The sequence below is a fragment of the Coptis chinensis genome, chromosome 8 (assembly GCF_015680905.1).
Source record: "Coptis chinensis isolate HL-2020 chromosome 8, ASM1568090v1, whole genome shotgun sequence".
Lineage (NCBI taxonomy): Eukaryota > Viridiplantae > Streptophyta > Magnoliopsida > Ranunculales > Ranunculaceae > Coptis > Coptis chinensis.
Window position 1 is genome coordinate 3,277,367 of NC_141463.1, and position 16,486 is coordinate 3,293,852.

Genomic DNA, 16,486 nt, shown 5'->3' on the forward strand with positions numbered 1-16,486 from the left:
TATATAACAACTTAATAAGTTTGTATTCAGTTTGGAAAATGAATGGTGACATCCAAGACAAACTAAAGTTTGAGTTTGTACATCACATGGCGTTGCTGTGTTTACACAAAGCAAAACTTCTTGTGTGGAATTTGGTTTAGTAGTATTGCCACAGTGGGCATGGTAGTCCAAGCTCTGAACCTACTTGGTAGGCCAATCACTTCCAACATTAGCTACAACTTAGTTTCTGGACATCATTAATTGGTGGGGAGAGGGCACTCACTATCCATCAACGCATTAATAGTATGTTTATATTAGCTTCGATTGTGACGACAACTTGGAGTAGTATGCTATAGGGGTGGGAATTTGGCCCTAACGACCCTAACCCGGCCTTGACCGACCTGACCCTAAGCCCTATAAAGCCCTCACAACTAAAGCCCTCATAGAGTTTAGGGCAAGGCCGGCCCAGCCCTAATGCCTTCTAGGGCAGGGCTAGGGCTAAGGTTCTGAAACATAGGCCCGACCCTAATTCAGCCCTCAATAGCCCGACCATAACCAAGCCCTAGTTATAGTTTCACACTTTCACTATAAATACACATACCATAATTGTCCAACTCTTTGTTAAATATTTTCAATTAAAATAATATTGTCCTTTGTAATTTATCACTTACACCCAAGGGTACTTCCAATAACTTGTCGTATATAACAAAAACTTGTCAACCTAGCAACCATGAAAAACAATGAGCACTAGCCTAAACTGGTGTAGTAAAAAGAAGAAAATATATACGCGCGGCCTTAAAGCCTTTAAAGAGGGATTAGGGTAGGATCAGGGCTTGAGATTTAGACTTGTGACCCAGCCTGACCCGATCCTATACTGATTTTAGGGTCGGGCCAACCCGACCTTAATATCTGAATGGCTTTAAATGTTTAGGGCCGGGCTAGCCCGACCCGGCCCATTGCCCACCCCTAGTATGCTACAATAACTCTAGCTAGTTCGCTGGTCTTGCTACAATGGGGATAGTCGTTCGGCCACTTCCAATCTCAGAGACATCTTTACTTCAGTGTTTGGCGGGGGACTGGTGCAGTCCCGCCATGCCTACATGGTATTTGATTCAGTATGGTGATTCGTTAACGATCTATGGAATTCGAGATTTTAGTGATGGGATAGTTGAGTTTCACCTCATCGAAAATGAGACGTTGTAAGAAATCGCCAGAAAGGGGTTTCTAAAGATGATTATGCAAGGTTTGTCATCTTTGCCATGTTTTAGTATGACACCAAGAGCATTATATCACCAGGGGGTGGTGCAACCACTCTATTCAGTTAAAAGCTCATGGTGAACTTTGGAATTTCTTGATTGAAATGGTTCATTCATGCACTTAGTTTCGACAAGCGCTAGCAAAAGTGCGATATCTTTTTGTACAAAGCTCGGTTTTGCAAGCGGTTTTTTGGGATTGGAAGAAGTTTCTGCTAGCTCCCTCATGGTATATGGTGCAGCATCCACTTCTCTACCAGTTTACATATGATCTCAAATTCTTTTGGGCAGTGCAAACTAAAGTTTTAATCTTGACAGTTTCGGCACGAGATAGAGAAACGAGCATACCTTCCTCTCTGCAGGTCGGTTTTGCATGCCGTTTCTTGTGTTGGAAACTAGATTACAATGTCTTTTCAGTGATATGAGGCACTACACTTGGTTCTTATGCATTTCGTTTAGTAACTTATATCTTTGAACGGAAGTCACAAATTGGTAGTTTTGTGGAGGAACATGTTCGTAGCACTACAAAAAGTTATCCTTGTGATAGATCAGGTCGGGTATGCAAGTTGTTGAATGTTTTAGAAGATAGGCTCAGAACCTTTCCATTGGCATATGGGAAAATGTCTTGTTCTTTTGCAGTTGGTACAGAAATCCAGATGTTTAGTTGAGTGTGAAGGAAACCAGCTAGGAGTCTAGCCAGTTTTGACACATCTCACGGATATGGGCACCTCTTTCTCTATTGAGATCGGAGCTGCAAGCCATTTGTTTCTAGTATGGAGATGGTTATAATGCTCACAAAGGCGACTAGTTGCCTACCTATTGCACTGAGGCTACAAACCAACTCTAATCTATGTTCTTGAGAGTTGAGAATTATGATGGAACTGTTGGTCTTGGCTTCTTGACTTTCTTATGGAATAGGGGCAGTTTCTATACTATCCGCCTAGCCATAATTGACAACTTCACCTCCGCTCGGCCTAAGAAAAACTGGGGGTAAGTGTGTATCTTATCATTGTTGCTTACAACTTTGCTTTTGACAGGATTCTTAATGTCGTCTCTTACAACTTTGTATAAGTTTTTCTTCGACCGACCAGTGAAGATTCTAACTCTAAAAGCATGCAACGCGTGACATCAGGAATTAATTGAACATGATTGGTCACATGAAAAATTGACTCCAATGTCTATAATAAGTTATGGATAAGATACTTGATGGAGTGCGCCTCCAGGAAGGGTAATCACTAGCATTGGATCGGTAAACTGCATGCCTGTTCGACCTAGATCTGACAATGCTCACTAGCATTGGATTGGTGAACTGCATGCCAGTTCAACCTGGATCTAGATGCTTAAATTCTTGATGGATTGCACTTCTAGGAAGGGCAATCATCAGCGTTTGTTCGGTGAACTGTATGCCAGTTCGACCTAGAACTTAGAATCCTTGATGGGTTAAGCCTTTAGGGAAAATGACCACACTATCTATTCAGTACGTAAATTGTATGCCATTTTGACTTGGAACCAGAGATAATGTTCCTGGGGACCTGAGTTGTATGCCAGTTCCTTGTGTTCCCATGACATCACCACTGGGGTTGCTAGGAAGATTTGGGTTGATCCAAATCCTAGCACATGATCACTGGCCTGGACTTTTGTCGGCATAATTGTGCTGAGGAAGACTCCCCCACTGTTGTTCTAGCAATAACCTATTTATTTTTTAAATAAACAGGACCTATCGTTATTGATCATAGTGTCGTGCTCAAGGCACCGAGATACCATCGTATAGAGATCCCATCCGATGTTATTTCTCTCCTACGATCGTGATCTCCACTATGGTTAAACACCACTATGGTTAAACATGATGGCTTTTAGGATGTCCTAATCAGATTCTGGTTATGCCTCTGTTTTACCAATTCAGCCTTTTAGGGTTACCTATATTGTTCCAAATAAACTTTGGGGGTATCAGAGGTAGAATATGCATATTAGCCCATGTTATGTCGCATAACAACGGAATTGTTTAAATGCATGCATAAGTAAGCACAAAACTTAAGTAAGCTTAAGTGCTCAATCTAGTATATCCGATTGAAATGTGGAGTCGCAAGTGTATCCTAGAATAAGCTGTTTAACAGTTTAATCTGAGCATAGACACTAGGTTATGGGCAACTTCAGAGAACTTCTCGCTCAAAGCTAGAGTTTGAGCTCAATCCACGAGTGGATTGGAGTTCACCTCATATGAGCATTAGAGGTGTTAGTAACACTTATTCACTCAGAATTCAGACTAGTTATTATTGGAGATCAAGATAACATGGATCTAAGCTAATCAAAGTAAAGTTCTGTGGTGAAACACAGAATTCACAGGAGATCTCCTACCAAGAGTCACACCTCAGTGGTGTCAGCTGACTCTTGACAGGAGAGGGGTATCTGTAGTTTCTGTTAGTGTCCTAAAGACGCGTGGTGGAGTGAGATTACACCAAATGATTATTATTAGAAAGAGAATGGAGCATAAGTGTCACACCCCGAATTTCGACAAAATTTGGAAAAACAATATTTGTTCCCGACTCTTTGATTTTCGAGGTGTGATGCACTCTCCACTTCCAAAAACTTATCATCTATTTAATTACGCGGATAATTAAAAACCAATAAAAATTTTAAAATAAACAAAAGTCATTTTCATTACCAAAAACTCACAAATATGATTATATTACAAATCTCCTTTCAACCCTCTTTAATTATAATTACAACTGAAAATACAAAACAACATTTGTCTCAACTAAAATCTATTACACCTTATGGGAAAACAAAACATATCCTGAATGTGACGCCAACGCAAACCACAAGCAACAACCAACCTTCTTCAACACTAATCCTGTCAAGACTTATCAACTATGTTCATTTAATGAACACACCCGATAAGCAAACATGCAAATTGGGCAACATTATAAACAATGCTGGTGTGAGTAGCCCTAAAATACAACATATACTTATACATATATTTACACAATAAATAAGGCAATTAGTTCCTCCACCGAGGTGCCTTAACCTCCAACGAATAATACAACATCCTTAAGTACCATAATTAAGGCAGGTAGTTCCTCCACTGAGGCGCCTTAGCTTCCAATAATAAAAAATAATCATATTGATATGTACATACAACATGTAAGGCAGTTAGTTCCTCCACTGAGGCACCTTAACTTCCCACTAACCACACAACAAACCATACGCATAATAAAAAGGCATTTAGTTCCTCTACTGAGGTGCCTTAGGTTCTAACTAAACTAATAACCAGCCAAGCATATTCTATACTTACCGTATTTCCTGCTTAATTACAGAGTGGGTCGTCTCTGCACAAGTAATTAGTTTGACCCACCCTTCTGCCAAACCATGTACAATCATAAATTTAAAGATATATCATTAACCAACATATTACCATAATTATATTATTTAAATCTTTCTTTGTGTGTCCCTAAAATCATGTTGTATCTATGTCTTACCTAGTTTCTCTGACTACCACAATCGCTACCCAACACCGAACATGTACATCCACATGCCTCCCCTCATATAATGAACCACTCCGTGCGTAGCTACCCTAAGCAGGATATCGCATACCAGGTAACCCTCACACGAAAGTCATTATGTGAGTATTGTCACTATTCGGCATAAAATATCGCGCGTCTCGTTCTAATTTTGCAAACGGAATAATCAAGCCACTATTCGGCTACGATTGCCCAACACATGGGTCAATCAACATCTTATATATACACCCTATACAAGGGCCAATCATATCACATATACCCATCACAAGGGCCAAATCACCTGAGTTGTGGTAGCTAGGTTCTAGGATTTTCGTTACGTAATTTATTCAGGTGTCATATCTTAGTATCTCATAACCATTTCACTCTATCACGTGCCAAATAAATTATTGCACTAAGCCACCATATTTAGAAAATCTCAATAATAATTCTTGTTCTATCTCATGCTAGTATACTTAATTGTACTGAAGCTCAACGTTTCCGTTATAATACAATCCACATTATCACGTGCCAATACTATTCATTGCACGATATCCAAGCATCTCTATATCAAATCTCAAAATTTATTATTTCACGTGCCAATCATATATTGCACTACACCATATGGAATATCTCAAGCCTTCATAAATACTACAATTCATTTAAGTAGCAACTCATAATAGTAATCAATCATGTAACGTATTCATTCAATATATTTATGTGAACTCAATTCCCCATCAAAGGCACGCATTATTTCCATTTGTGTACAATATAAATAGTAAATAAATAATCAAATTATATGTCCATTCTACTAATGTCAAAATGAAACGACTTTAAAAAGAACGAACAACTCAAGTCCAAATATCATGCATAATTATTCGAGTTCAAATCACAAGTCAAATCAAACTGATCAACCGTCAAAAGCCCAATACTAAAGTCCATGAATCTAAGTCTGTATGTATTTTAATTCTCATAAAAACGTATATATCTAAGTCTTATAATAATTCTCCTCTTGTTACGTGCCAGTATTTATATGATTTACACACTACTGACGTCAAATCTTAATTAGATAATGACAAACCAATTTATACAGGCTTTCGCAATATTCTATCGTTGGACTTGTCCATACAATTTACAACATAAAATCGTAGCACAATTCAACATTCAAAAGTCCACAATCAAAGCCCAAAACCAAAACCCAAAAGTCTAAACACTTAAAGGCTCACCTTGACCTATTCTAATCTATATGGACTGGCCTAGAATCTTAAACTAAAATTGGTCCAAAACTTAAACTAAATTGGTCCAAAAACTTAAATTAAAACCGGCCCAACCAAAACAAAATAAAATCGGACCCAAAGAAAACCAACTAAGGTCCAAGCCCCACTAATAGGTTTCGGCCCAAGGCCCAACCACAGTAACAGATCTAAACTGTTAAACACCGATCGGGAGCACTGGATCTCTCTCTGTTATCTCCTTAGTTTCCCAGCCACCACAAACCTCCACACACCACCCTACACAAACCCACCGAAATTTGTTAGGGTGAAAAACCCCACAACATTAATTAACAAAGAAACTCCCAATTTCCAGTTTCAAAATCACTCTCCAAATTATGGATCCGACCGCCATTAATGAGTCTTGGGAGCTTCCAACAACACTTCTGCCAACCCCCAACCACCACCAAAAGGTTGGGTTTCGATCCCCATCAAAAACCAAACCTTTGGAGTATAAACAAAACCCAAACAAAACCTCACTGCTCACAAATGTCGACGCCTTTACAGCCCTTTTTTAAAGCTTCAACAGCCCAACCACCGTATTCCATCCAACAACAACACAACAACCAAATCGACATCCACCTTCCACTCACAATCAATAGCCACCACCGATTCTAACCCGACAACCAACAAAACAATCCAACCCAAAACTAATAAAACCGATAACGTACACAAACAACAGTTTATTATATATGGATAACTAATTAAAATTAATTAATAGTCAAACCCATTTTATTAGTATAACTTGGTTTCAACAACCGACAGAATATTTCGGCATTGAACAGAATGAACTGGAAGAATGAACAAAACTTATATATTTTTGGACAGTAAATTTGTAAATTCTAAACAGACAAAAATCATAGTTTTTGTAAATTTGTAAATTCTAAACAGACGAAAATCATAGTTTCAGTAGTCAGTGAGAGATAAAATCTACTAACTTGTATTATAAGCTCCACGAATCCATCATAGTCCGAATCGTTGCGCTCCACTCTCTAGCAATCGAGTTTCCTTATCTCCGCCTCTATTTTATTTTATTTTTATCTAAAAACTCTATTCTCTTGAAAAATATGAATATATACCTGGGTTTGAAACCTAAGCCCAACACAGACTCGGGTCCATAAATCAGGCCCACTTATCCCAAATCCAATCAAACAACTTTTCAATAAAAATAAATTAATTAATAAATAAATAAATGTAGATTACAAATACGGGCGTTACAATAAGATAATGGCTCTAGAACTAATTTGGTAAGTTCTGGTCAATTCCTACGAGTTTAGGACAGTTCCTTTAGTTAGACTAGTTAGTTTTGCGAAGTAGTTCGGGAACTGGGCAGGTCAGTTCCGAAATTGGTCTAGAACTGGATGACGACCTTGTACAGCTGTATTTCAGTATTAGAAGGACTCTTGGACGTGTTTAGAATAGGTGTTCCATTTATAGCAGACTTCTAAGTCTAAAAGCTTATTATGGAAACCTAGTCCAACTATGTCTCATTCTATGTGATAACTTCTATTCTGATGTTGATCCTATCTTGACAAGAAAATAGGAAACCCTAGTGATAAGAGCCCAAAACTGTAGTTTTAACCCCTTAACCATCATACTTTTAGACCAATTATGTGAGTAATAATTAAGAGTTAATCTTGATTCGTTTTTATGCATTTCAGGCTTCAAAGTCCATTATGTGCAGAAATGTGCCACTTTAGCGAGATAAAGGAGCAAAGGTCGGTTGCTAAGGAGTTCTGTGAATAAAGGCCAAGATTCAAGGAGACAAAGCCTTTGTAAAGCCCGGTCAAAAGCTGAAAAGTCAACACGGGCGTAAATTGCAAGACAAGTCGTCGATAGAACTTCCGGGCGTCGTATCTTTGGACTTAGACCTCGGAATTGGGAGTATCTTATGTCAAAATGACCGGCTCAGAAAGAGCTTTCCAATGGTCCAAGCCTTGATCCAATCAGAAGAGCAAAAGTGGACGAAATATCTGTCGAAGCCAACTGCAGCTGAAGAGCCCATTTTGGACTAAAGAAATTGGGTTTTGGGCCGATTTTCCGGCCCAAAACATGGCTCCAAGCCCATGCACGATTTTGGATCTGAAAGTATAAAAACAAAAGTTTGACTCTTTGTTAGAGGGTAGATAGTTAGGTTAGAAAACTAATGTTAATGGAGTTTAGGGTTAGAAAAAGATAGATCTAGATTAGTTAATTACTTAGTTTTCATTCCATTAATTAGTTTCATTCTTTGTTTTAGATTAGTTATTTAAATCATTGAATATCATTCATTAGATAAATAAAATAGTTGTTATTCATTCAATCATATCTTGTTCTTATTGTTCTATTAGATTTATAAAGTTAATTACTTATTCCATAATGACATGTTCTTATTATTGTTCTTGTGTTGGGAATGGTAGTATAGAAATTTCACATCAAATCATTACTCTCACCATTGTTCCTTTTGGGTTTGATTAGTTGAATTTGTTTAAGTCTTGAGAGTTAAGAGTGGAACGAAGTCTTACTCATTATATTGCATGATTATGTTTTGAGAGTAAGAAGAATTGATTTAAACATAAGAACGGTAGGATTATGTATTAGTGTTGTTAACATTAATATTTAGGATTTCTACTATTTTTACGGTTATCACCTAGCAAGAGGATGGTTTCTTGGTAGCTAAGGAAACTTTATTCTAGGGCCTTCCATAAGTCACTATATATAGGAGGCAGCAGTATGGGGATAGAGGAAGGATCCTTAATGGCCAAGATATAGAGGCGGCTCTCTGGAGGTCGACTTCTGGTCATCTCTTCTTCCCTACTCAGTATGCTATTCAACCCCATAAAGAACTACAACAGACTTGATTCCTAAAAGAGGATACGTAGGCAGCCACTTTGTGGTTCAGTCCATATTATCAAACACTCCTATTAGTTTCGAGAGATACACTTTGAACTAGAACACGGTATGAAGACATCAGCAGAAGATTGTGGAATACTCGGAAAATCCCCTACAGTTTCATAGAAGTACTGAAGAAACAACATTCATTGATCGATGTAGATGTTTGTGAGTTGTTATACAGACAAGTCAATGGTCGGGTCTTGTTGGAAATCAACATTAACTTGTCTTGGACCGTCGATAACAACTGCTTTAGATAGATATGCCAAGTTGGCATCTGCATGTCGAACATTATTTAGAGGCCTTTGGACGATCGAGATAGCTTCGAACTGGTGAGCAAGTCTATGAATGAGATCTAGGTACGCTGCCATTCTATCATCTCGGGCTTCAAAGGAACCGGTGAATTGAATTGCTACCAACCGTGAGTCAATGAAAATTTGTAATTTTCAAACTCCCAAATCCAAAGATGTGTGCATGGCATAAAGGACATCCATGTATTCGACTACATTGTTGGAGGCCTTAAATCGGAAATGAACTGATCGCTTGATGGTCAATTTGTTTGGTTTGATAAAAACACGTCCTAAGCCAGAGCCGGATTTGTTATGTGAGTCGTCCGTATAAACAGTCCATGAATCAGATGATGGAGCAATAATCTTTAGTGAGGCTTTTTCACCCCTAACTGTGGGCGGTACACTAGAGAGGTCTTCATTTTGGTTGACTTCTGGGACAAAATCGTCAATAGAGAAATTTGTCATTAAAGATGCAAGTGCACGACCCTTTTCTGAAATGCAAGGTTCAAAGATAATGTTATATCCACTCAAGTAGCTATCCCATTCAGCAAGTCTGCTTGATTCCTGAACATTGCGTAAGACTTTGCGAAGAGGGTATTCTGTGTATACCTTAACCAATCTTCCTTCAAAGTACGGCTTGAGGTGTCTGGCAGCATGAACCAATGCTAGAGCAATTTTCTCAATTCTCGAATACCTAGTTTCTGCCCCCGTAAGGGTCTTACTAATGAAAAAAATTGGACGACCGTCTTCTCCATCGACAAATAGTATTGCACTTACCGCAGTGTTTGTACCGACTAAGTAAACTCCAACAGGTTGCCCTATAGCTGGACTGGCCAAAATTGGTGGTGAGACCAGGTAATTCTTGATTTCTTGGAAAACCTTTTCGCAATCCTCATTCTAACCTGTTAAGTCCTTTAAAGTCTCAAAGAAAGGATGACATCTGTTTGAGTATTTGGAGATGAAACAGTTTAGTGCTGCTAAACGCCCTGTGAGCTACTGAATTTCCTTCTTTGTTTTTGGAGATGGCATGGCTTGAATGGATCGGATCTATTCTGGGTTAGCTTCGATGCCTCGACGAGTCATCAAATACCCTAGAAATTTTCTTGAGTTTAGGCCGAAAGTGCATTTCGAAGGGTTGAGTCGCATGTTAAATCCTTCAATTCTGTCAAAAACCGATTGTAAGTTTTAGATGTGATCTCCACTGTTCTTGGATTTCATGACCATGTCATCAATATAGGCCTCCATTATCTTGCCTAACATATTTCCGAACATGGTGTTGAACATCCTATGATAAGTGGCACCTGCGTTTTTTAAACCAAAAGGCATGACTTGATAACAGAAAATCCCCTGATCGGTTATGAATGCAATCGCTTCTTGGTCTTTAATAGATTGCGGAATCTGGTGGTATCCTGAAGAAGCATCCATAAATGATAGTTGCGGGTAACCAAATGTGGCATCTACTAGTTCTGCAATTCGTGGAAGAGGCTAGGGATGAATCGGACAAGTTTTGTTAAGATTTGTGAAACCGATGCACATTCTCATTTTACCATCTTTCTTAGGTACTGCAACTACGTTAGACAACCATTTAGGATATGAAACTGGCCAAATAAACTTGATTGAGAGTAAACGATCGATCTCTTCTTTGACCTTGAATTTTCTATCAGGTGACATACACCTAGGTTTCTGCCACACTGGCTTGATTGTAGGATCAATGTCAAGTGTGTGGCATGCAATATCTGGGCTAATTCTAGGCATCTGTTCCACTGACCAAGCAAATATCTTATTGTTTTTTCTGAGGAGTGTAATCATCTCTTTTTGTTCATTTTTCGACAGTTATGCCGATATAAAAGTTGTTTCTCCGCTTGAATTCCCAATCTGCACTTCTAACAGGCGGTCTATAGTCGGTGACCCTTCATTTCATGAACTAGCAGTACAAATATTGTGTGGGACTGATTTTAACTTAGATACCTCTTGTGAATCCTGAGAACTGTATTTCCCCATATATCAGACTGACGATACTCCTCCAAGAATTTTTCGTGGAAGCTATGGGAAGCCATCTGGTCACCCTGGACTTTACAAATTTTGTCGAGGGATGGGAACTTTACTGCCTAATGAAAAGTAGAGACGACTGCACCCATACTGTGGAGCCAATCCCTTCCTAAGATTGCATTGTAAGGGGATTAGCAATTCATCAGAAGGAATTCAATGTCTACCATCTTGTCTATGAGCGTGACTGGTAAATAGACTTTTCGCATTGGGGCTGTTGCTATTCCATCGAAACCGATTATTGGATTATTTTTTGCAACAATCAAATTCTCTGAAAGCTGCATGTTCTTGTAGCAACCTGCAAAAATGACACTGACAGAACTCCCAGTGCCTATCATTATGCACTGAACTCGCCATAATCCAATTAAAGCTGAGATGACGACCGCATCATAATGATAATAATGGATGCCAATTAGGTCTTTATCACTAAAACATAAGGGACCGGGTTCAGTAATTTATGAATGAATTCCTTCAACAAAATCAATGTTATTAACGTGATAAAATTCACGCAAAAAACCAAACTTGGCTTGCTGCTCATACTTCTTCCTTGTTCGTGAAATGTCATTGATTTTGGCGTGACCAGCTAGTATGACATTGTATCCCGTCATTGCTAAACTTTGCTTTGCAGTCTTTGAAAGTAAAAACTCGTCTAACTGCTCCTTTTCAACTAACTTCTGTATCTTTCCCCATAGGGATCTGCAATCTTCGGTTTCATGACCAAAATCATTGTGGAAGTGAGACCAAAGATTTTTGTCACGTCTAGACTTAGTGTTTTCAGGTAAGGGTATCGGAGGAAAAAGTAAGTTGCATCCTTTAACCTTCTCATATATCGCTGCATATTTGGCATTTAATAGAGTGAGCTTCATTTATTCATGAACCGTGTTCGCCTTTTTGTAGTCTGATTTCTGTTGCTGTCCTTCCGCAGCGTTTCACTTATGTTTGCATTTACAATCTCTTGAATCTTTACTCTGAAAATCTTTGTCTTTTGAGGCTTTTGCTCTAACGTCTTCTTCGACGTTAATGAATTGTTGTGTTCATGTAAACAAATTGAACTTTGATTGCGGGGGTCCCGTACAAGAGAATTGTAAATTTCGTTTTTATCGAAATGGGCTCCTTCCTTGAATGCATGAATGATCATTACGTTAGGGACATCAACAACCTCTGTTTGCACTTGGCGGAAACGAATTACGAACTTTGCTAGGGTTTCGTCCTTTTGATGCTTGGTATTTAGCAAGATGTTGACATCCTTAGGACGTGTCCAATTATGCTTAAACCGATCATGTGAACTGATTTGCTAATTCTTGGAATGACGTGATAGAAAGAACTGGTAGGCCAGAGAGCCAACGGAGAGCTTCTCCTTTTAATGTAGACAAAAAATGTTTTCATAAGAGGGGGTCATCTCCACGCCTAAGAATAAGTCTGTTTTTAAATTCCATGACATGATAATCGGGTCACCTCCTGCTTCATCAAACTTGGGAATATTTGGTTGTTTGAACCCTTCATGATGTTTTGTATTTTGTATTATTAGAGAAAATCGTCTAACGACATCTTCGTTTACTACAAGGTCTTTCCATCGAATTTCAGCAATACGTACATTGCTCATTGTTTTCTTGATAATGTCTTTGATTTGTTGTTCCGTAAATGCTGCTCCTACGGCTTTTTGACTTTCGACTTGAGGAGTAACTTCGTTATACTGCATCTCACGGTGTGGTCACCCCCAGTTGTTGCTTACTTCTAGATTTTGTTGGTTCTATGGATTGCAGGATCTGTGTCGATAATACAGGCTACCTAGGTTGTCGAACTGGGGAGTAGTTTCTTTGGCATGACTACATTTTGGGCTGATCTTCGTTAAATCTTCTGTATTGGTTTGCTGCATTTAAACCACGTCTTAGGTCGTGTTGCAATTCGTGTCTAATGGCTTTGTCATCCAGCCTCGCCTCTTATGGTGGATGAGGTCCCCCTTTCTGATCGTCGTGATGTGCTGTGATCAATGTTTGATGATCTTGGCGTATCATGAGAGGTACTGATGCCTACCTGACATTGTGTATTATTGTTCTTCATGCCTTGTGTTACGATCATTGTTATGCCTACTGTCCTTGTTATTTCAAGATCTTGATTGCCTCCTCGCATGGGATAGATGAGTGTCTACTTGACCTTGAGTGATTTGGATGATTTTCAGGGATAGGTTCCAGCGGATGGAATCTATCGTTATTATCCTGTATTCTGTTGAATGCGCTCCGATTTTCCCGAGATTCAGAGGCTCTTGCTGGTGTGGAAGAAGTAGCATCGGCATCATCCGTCTGTACTCGCATTTCTAACGTAACATTATCATATTCTGTCTCCCCATTTGTTGCATCTACTTTGTTTGCATTTGTAACAACTAGATCTTGAGGATGAGCTATTCGGGCATGCTGTCGTGTATGTCTAGATCTGGGATGTCATGGCACTTGGAGATGTGAGGGTTGAGCTTGCAGATTTGATGCGGTTGGTAGATCCATCACGGCTTGATTAATCAAGACTTTGGGATTTGGTAAGTTGTTTTTTTCTTCTTGTTTTGTCCTTGCTTTCTTGCTCATTTGAGATATTGTAGTTTTCGCCATTACCAGATCTTGGAAGAAAGAACGTGGAAAACGGCTCATTGGTAAGGACCACGGACGGTGCCAATTATGTTTGGATAGAACATACCAATGCATGGTTTCATTAGGGAGGTTGTTGTGATGAATTGTTGAGATTGTACCACAAAGGCTGCCTACGTATCCAAATCGTTATCCAGAATCAAGTCTCTCAAATGAACGTAGTTTTTTTGAAAATAAAATGAGATGTTTATAGGTGAGCAATAGTTTCTTCTTGCTTAAGAAATGTAATTTCCATAATAGCTAGAATCTTTATTTCCTTTAAAATCTTATTAAGATCTTTAATAGAAAGATATCTCGCCTTGTTTATATTTATACCAAAATCTGCCATATCAAGATGAGTGGGCCGATTATGCTAGCCATACAAGATGGCAATAAAAGTCGGTCAGCTTAGTTGGCAATAAAAATAAGCCACTTTAGTTGGCCAGCTTGGTTGGCAATAAAAGTAGGCCGGTTTAGTTGGCCAGCTCGGTTGGCAATAAAAGTAGACCAGTTTAGTTGGCCAGCTCGGTTGGCAATAAAAATAGGGTAGCATAGTGGGCAATGCGAATTGGTGCATTCGTAGGCGGTGCTAGTGTGCCACTTTGGTACCCAACGATGGCCGATTGTACGGGTAAGAATGTAGTCGTACATATAGAGAGATTAAATTGTAACTCATATATAATGAGAGATGATATCAAAGCATCAACAACAATTATAGTGCAGATCGGATTGTTGCTATATCCACTTCAAAGAAGTTTATGAGATCGCCAAATACAAATTTTGGAACGCAAAAAGAAGCTTCATAACCGCAAATACATCATTGTTACATGATAATCGCAAATACATCATCGTTACATGATCACAGTATGGATTGCGATTAGGTATTTACAAACCCCTGCAACTTCTCTTAATACAACTACTGGAAAGTCCATTTTCTGATAAGAGGCATAATATGTTCTAGGACAAACGAAGTAAGAGAACCAATCTATTGAATTCACAACCATCGTCATCCATATGTCATGTCTTTATTTTCTTACTAGTAGAAGAAGTTGCAGAAGCTTCTCCCGATACGGTTTCTGGAATTGTGTTCTCCATTATCTTTGGGACAGAAGAAATGAAATCCGACAGTTTCACTGTTGATCTATATTTCATATTTGCTTTAAGAAACTGTTCTATTTCGGATATGCCTCTCACTTTGAAAGCTTCGGTCCATTAGCTGCTTCTTTGGCCATGAGACGACATGAATTCTCTGGTAGATGTCTTCTGCCGGTGCTTATTCTAAAGTGTCTCCACTAGATTAAGCTCCAAACTGGTTGACAATGAAGAGAAAGGCTATCGCTCCACATCCTCTGCCCGTTTTTTTCTAGTCCCTGTAGAATGGTACAGTCTGAATTAATTCACCGTAACATAGCTCTTTTATACTTTAATTCTAAAATATCCAACTCAACATGGGAGTTTTAGTTCTTCTCACTATCTCAGGCTAGTGAAATAGTAAATATTGAGGAGTTTACTTAGCCAGAATATAAACTTCTTGGACGATCTAGAAAATTTTGACCTAAAGTTTTTTTTTTTCATCACACCGAAATATGTATGCATGCTGCCCTAACGTTAAGGCTAGAAAAATAGATCAAGGGTTGGAACGTGCAAAGAGTGTCCCTTGCCTTCTCATGGAATACGATTCTACAATGTACATGGGAAAATAATTTCAGTTAGAAATGGCAAACACATGTTAAGGTAATTTTGGCTATTCACCAGCCAAAAGGGAAATACCAATATGCGAAACCATCAATAACCTTGTAAAAAATAAGAAAGTCGGTCTTCAAACACTTGCCTCATCAGAGGGACTAGGACCATGGTTCGTTGGCCACTTCATATCAGAAGCGAGAGCCTCACTTTAGAAGAAATTATGGACGGACTTATGGTATAACAGGATAATCCCCTGTAACCAATTCATTAAAACACAGAGCAAAAGTTTTGGCTTCTTCTTTCAATGTCTGAGCAAGGGAATAGCTTATCAAAATACAAAGTAATCACTTGCTAGATCATTGAAAATTAATATTATATTGCACACGATCACTATAGTATACTGGCGAGTAAGCTCATACAAATTCAAATTTTAATAGTTAGGAATAGGTAACGAGGATCCATGAAGTATATGACATGTCAAAATGGTTATACCTCATTTCCGATACCACCCAGTCCCATTTGAGATTCAAAGCGTTTGATAATACCTGAAAAAAGAATGAGATTTCAGCTTCGTTATATAAAAAACCCGTTCATTTTATAATTTAATTATATCCAGCATTTTTCTAGAAGTAATTAGACTATTATTAGATCTAGGATTCTTAGGAATTACTTCTTGAAAGCCAGAGCTATCAAGGAGCGGAGGGCTAATTACATAATCCTAATATATACAAATATGTGAACAGAAAACATTAAAGTTATACCACACTCTCTGAAGTCGATATGTTCTGTTGCTCCTAGACAATAATAAGGACATCTCTTGCTCCTCCATGGAACTGTGAATGGTTGAGCTAATCTAAATGAGGCACTTAAATCTCCTATCGACCTTGTTTCTCTAAAGTGAATACTACAAAGAAAGAATGCAGATTCAAGCTAGCCTCCTCCTTTCTCAAACAATTTGCTTGAAACAAGCACAACATAGAA

General features: G+C 38.6%; 1 long non-coding RNA gene across 1 annotated transcript; it reads right to left on the minus strand.

The window, feature by feature from the left end:
• Positions 1-14,597: 14,597 nt before the first annotated feature.
• Positions 14,598-16,460, minus strand: LOC147479355 (uncharacterized). The gene is made up of 3 exons (XR_015206830.1): positions 16,267-16,460; positions 15,998-16,050; positions 14,598-15,189 (listed from the first exon to the last, which is right to left on the minus strand). It is a non-coding gene; the product is annotated as an uncharacterized LOC147479355 (long non-coding RNA).
• Between the last annotated feature and the right edge of the window lie 26 nt (positions 16,461-16,486).